The following is a 6000-nucleotide window of genomic DNA, read 5'->3' as shown; positions in this document are numbered from 1 at the left end:
TATACGAGCGGGGTAGGCACGATTCCCTACCGATACCCTACCGATATATTAGTACTACGTACCCGAGTGCTTTATTAGCCCGTACCTCTTAGTAGCGCTCTTATATTAATAAAGTAGAGTTTTAACTAAGATTCCTAGGCCTAGTACTTTAGGCTTATATAAGTAATATTAAATAAAGGTATAAAGTTAAGGTAAATAATAAGCTCGCGGCGCTTATTAATTAATATATAGTAGTTAGTATACTTAACTTAATATATTATTAAGCGGTCGCTAATAAAAAGGTTAGATAAAACTTATAATAGTAAACTTTTATATACCTATAGTCTTAAAGGACTTATAATAGGCTATCTTAGTAGTATTAAAAGCCTTAGCTAAATACTATACTATAATAGTAAGATAGCGCTAATTAGCCTCCTTAAAAATAAGTATACTTATATTTAAGCTATTATCCTTAGTATCCTTATTACTAGTCTTTAGCTTATTAAGCTTATATAAGTACTTAATAATAGTAATTATATTAGCTTAGTTACTAAATATAAAAATAGTAGCCTTAAAAAGGATTAGCTTATTAATTATAATATTTAAAGTTAAGGGGAAACTTACTTAGTTATAGGTTATAGTATACTTATAGTACTACTTATAGCGCGTTAAGAAAACCCCTAAAAAAATATAGCTAATTAAGAGTACCTTAATAAGCTTAAGCTTAGTTATATTATACTCTTTAACGACTATCCTAAAATAATATATATACTAAAGCTTATAAGGGATAACCCCTTAGGCCCTAACTAAGTAAGCTTTAGCCTTAAATTAAGTACCCTTTTTTATAGGAGCGCGACCGCCTTATACTACCGCCTAAGTACCCTTATCTTTAATAACGCTATTCTTAGGTTTATTAATAAAAAAAGTTAAATCGCGGCTATTTTTATTATTACTATTATTATTATTTTAGCCCTTATTTAGCTAAGTATTAAGATTATCTTAGCTTTTATTTAGCTAGGCCTTATCGTTAATATTAGCTTACTTATTCTAAAGAGCAGCCTAAGTAATAATCTCTTATTAGCTAGAGCCGCCCTATTAAGATAAAGTAGCTAGGTTATCGGTACTTACTTAAGAGCGCTTAAGTATAATCTCCTTATTAGTATTAGTATTACTAATAAGGGTAATAAACTTATAAGTTTCCTAGCTTATAAAGGTAAGCTTATTAGTAGTTAGAGTTAAGGTATTTAGTAAGGTAATAAGGGTATAACCTTTCTTAATATTAGGTCTTAAACTAAAAGTCTTTTAAGACTAGGATTCCCTTATACCTTTCTTAGCTTTCTTTATTAAGGGGGAACTAATATTACTATAAGACTTCTAAGCTAATCGCTTATACTTTAAGGGCGAACCTACCGCTACCTACTCTTATATATAGTATAGGAAATTAGTATTATAGTTTTTTATCTTCTTTAGTATAAAAGGTATAATTATTACTAAATAGTTAATAAAAAGTAATATAAAAAAGTATAAGGGATTAATAAAAAAAAGTATAAAACTCTATAGTAATTATAAGTAAAAGAGTTAAAGAAGAAAAGAAAATAAAAGAAGTAAGAGATATATATATATACTCTTTATATTATCGTTACGCGGCTAATATATAAGCGATATTATAATAGTTACTTAGTAGTAACTACTAGTATAATAACTATTAAGGTTATAAAGTATAGACTAATATATACTTATATAAGTATATACGCGCGATATATAATTAAAACTACCTTTCTTTCTAACTAAATATATTTAGTATAGTAAAAGTAATATATATTAAAGATATAGCTAAGACGTTTATATAAAAAGGGAGATAATTATAAGAGCGCTATTAAGAGGTATAGGCTAATAAAGTACTTAGGTATATAGTACTAATATATCGGTAAAGTACTAGTAGGGAATTATACTTACTTCGCTTATATATTATAAACTACTTATTACTTTAATAAAAGAAGAGAAATCCCCCTTTTTATAAGCTTTAGTCTTATAATAAAGAAAATATAATATATATAGTATAGTACTTCTAGCTATCTTTACTACCTAACTAATTATACTATAATATATATTCCTTTATAGGATATTTTTTTATAGTTTTATAGCTAGCTAAGTATAACTAGAATCCTATCCCTAGGTATTAAGAAGTAATAGACCGAACTATCCTTTATTATTATTTAACGAGATAATATAGTCTACGCTTAGGAAGGTAAGGAAGGAAACTAGCTACCGAAATCTTTTTTTATTTAAGTAATTTATCTTTTATAGATAATTCCTTAGATAGAAAGAGCTTATAAGGGTATATTATATCCCTTTTTAAAGGAACTATTACTTAGAAAGCTTTAAAGTAAGCTACCGTTATAACTTTAAGTATAAAGGTAAAGCTACTAGCTCTTTTAAAAGCTTTAAAGGAAGCTATTTTCCTTAGCTAGCTATTAATATCTCTATAACTTTAAATTCTAACCTTATTATCTATAAAATATAATAATATATAGACTATACGAATTTTAATAGAAAACGTAAAGCTATTAACCTAGCTATAGTATATCGATATATACTAGTATTAGTTATACTAAGAGGTTTAAAGGGGACTTATTTCTATCTATTAGGTTTTAATAGTATTAATAAAAGTAAACGGTCTTATAAAGCCCTTACTAAAGTAAAAGCTAGCTATCTTTTTATAGTAAATTAAGCTAGAAAACGTCCGTAAGAAGCTATCCTTAGAGGCCCGCCTTAAGAGTCTATAAGAGGAGCTAATAGCCTATATAAGAAGGTAATATCTATAGCTAAAGAAAAGGAAAAGGTTTTCCCTTTAAAGGGCCCTTTATTTTAACTAGGTTTCTCCCTTTTAAGAAGGCCCCCTTTCTTATAAGACTTTCCCTTTTTTAGGCCCTTATTCCTTAAAGTAGGTCTAAAAGAGCTTAGGGACCTAAAAGGGTCCTTGCTTTCCTTAAGTAAAGGGATAAGTATAGAGCTAAGAACCTCCTTTATATACTAACTAGCCTAAAGCTATATTAGCTATGCCCTTACTATAAGGGTAGGCTATAGCTAAGGGGGTATATCGCGAAGCGTAGCTTAATTTTATAGTTCTTAGAGATATCCCTTAGTAAGAGGGACTAAGAAAGCTAAAAATACTTAGTATAAAAAAAGGAAGAAGGAGCTAAAAAGAAGTATAGAAAAGAAGGTAGGGGTATAAGGGGAGGTAAAAGTAGCGATAGCTTCTTATAAAGGTAGTAAGAGATAAAACGGATATATTAGTAACGGCTAGAAAGGAGGGGAAAAACTAGTAAAAAGCTTAGTATTTAAGAGGATATTAATAGCTTCTTTAAGTAGGATCTTCTTTATTAATTAAAATACTAAATATATATAAAAAAGGGCGTTAAATAAAGGAAAGAAAAAGGATAAAAAATATATAATAATTACTTCCTTACTTTAATTATTACTCCTATAAAAATTAAATATCTCTACCTTACTTATCTAACCCCTTACTTTTAATTCTACTTTTATATATTTTATATATACTTCTTATATCTCTCTTTATAAGAATTCTTCCTATAAAATCCCTTTATCTTTATCTTTATCTAGTAGTAAGATTAGCTTAAGATTAAGCGCTATTATATATACCCTTACCTTATTTTTATATTCCTAACGGAATCTATAAGGGTTTTATAAGGTTTCGCTACTTAGTTAATACTTAAACTATTACTATTATTTCTATAAGATAATATAAATATATTTATCTTTTAAGGTAGTAGTTAATAAAAAGATTAGTACTTAATCGTTTAATATTAACTTACTAGTACTAATATAAAAATAAGTAATTATCTTTTTAGTGCCTTTTATATTTATTATTTAAAGTAGTATTAACTATACTTTATACTCCCTTACCTTACTATTACTAAGCCTTAATAACTTAGGGTATAATAGCGCTACTTATAGTAGTCCCTACTATTAAGTAAAGTATATATCTATATTTTTTTAAGGTTATACTAGTAACCTATTTAAAGGTATCTAGAACTTTAGCGTTAAATAAAAGGGAAAAACTAAAGTACTTAAAAGAAAACCCTCCCTTTTTTTATAGCTAGTCCGCCCTTATACTAAGTCGCGGTTATAATATATAGGAATCTTACGCCGGCTATCTTAGGTATCGTTATAGTTAGTTAGAATCGTATTAGCCCTACTATAAAGTAACCTTAGAAAGTAACTCTTTTATATATATAGGGTATATAGCGTTAATCGGTAGTATAAGCGATTTTAGTTAATAGTTAATAGTTAATTATATAATTATCTCCGACCTTATCTTATAACGATATCTTCTTAGGCTCTACCTTATTTTTCTACTATAAGGCTTAGCGGGCTATTTTTTATTAATACTAGCCTTTAGCTAGTCTAGTAGTTAGGTTATTATACCGGCTTCGCGCTATACTTATTAAGTTACTAATATCGGCCCTAGGTTTTTATTTTCCTAGTTAGGGGGCCTAGACCGGGGTTAAAGGGAGGTCTTAACGAATTCGTTACTAGGTCTAAGTAAGTAAGGTCTAGGCCGGCCTACTTATAGTAGGGCTAGACTACTAGTATATTTATAAGCGCTTTTAAAGGCGCTAAGTAGCTAATTAATAAGTAGGTTAGCGTAGTTTACTAGTCTAACTAAAAATTAATTATACCCTTAGCTAGATTTAAACTAACTTTAGTATTATAGCTAATAAGCTTCCTAGGTATATAACTACTATACTATAAGGGTAGTATATATCTATAAGGTTAATAGTACTATAAGTATTTAAGTATATAGGGACTTTAGTAAGGTTTTACCTTAATATTATTATAAGAGTTTTAAGTAACTATCTTATAAGTATTAAGTTTATTAAAAGAGAGGCGTTTACCTTAATATCTTACCTTTTCTTTATTTTATAGTATTAAGTTTAAGAGTCTTTATTAAGGTCTCTACTTTTAAAGAATTAATATATTTTATAGATATATATCCTAGCTTATTATATTAGAAATATATAATTCTTAATTAAGTAAAAGATCCTTTTCCTTAATAATATCCCTTAGTTTAGCCCTTAATAAGTATATCGCTAGCTTATTAGCCTCTTTAATTCCTCCCTTTATATATACTACCTTAAGGTATAATACTATTTTTATTCTTAGTTCCTTTAAAGGTAAAAGTAGTATTAGTATATTACTTCTTATTAATAATTATATCTTAATATTATTAAGCGACTTATATAAGCTCTTCCTATTAATAGGTATAAATAGGTATTAAATAAAGGTTAGTTTAGTCTTAAAGTTATAGCTTTAGCTTAGTAAAAAATATAAGAGTATATACCTTTTTTAATAAGCGTTTAAAATACTTTTTTAAGGAGTTAAGGTATAAGCTAAACTTTAAAAGGGACTAGCTTTCTTATTAGTAAGCCTCTTTTAATTATATCGCTAATAATATTACCTTATTTATAGTATCCTTAATTAAGATAAGTATTTATTCTTTAAAGTATACTTAATCTATATTATATTTAGTTTAGTTAATCGGCGTTTATTCTTTAAGGTATTAACGCTATCTCGCTTTATAGTCGCTATATATATAATCTACTATATAAAGGATCTTTATTTTATCGCGATAAAAACGTTTAAGCGCTACCTTAAAGGCGTCCTTTAAATCGTAAGTCTAGTTTAGTTATTTCTATATTTTAGTAGGTTAAGATAATTAAGCGATATTTTTAATCTTAACCTTACTACTATAACTATTATCCGATTTAAGAGAGTAGGACTATCGATGCTTTCTTAAACGGATAGCGATAGTACTAGCGCGTTTAGTAAGTTCCTCCTTTAATTATATAATACGATTTTATAAGAGTTTTATTTCCTCTAGCTCCTTAATACGCGCTTATAAAGCTATAAGCTTTTCCTTATAAGATAGTTATCTTATATTTATAAGTAGCGATATCTTTAATATAGTTATAATACTATCTATAGTTATTACGAAAA

Source organism: Hirsutella rhossiliensis (assembly GCF_020360975.1).
Source record: "Hirsutella rhossiliensis strain HR02 chromosome Unknown scaffold00009, whole genome shotgun sequence".
NCBI classification, from domain to species: domain Eukaryota; kingdom Fungi; phylum Ascomycota; class Sordariomycetes; order Hypocreales; family Ophiocordycipitaceae; genus Hirsutella; species Hirsutella rhossiliensis.
The sequence above is the reverse complement of the archived record's forward strand: the minus strand, read 5'-3'. Positions refer to the sequence as shown.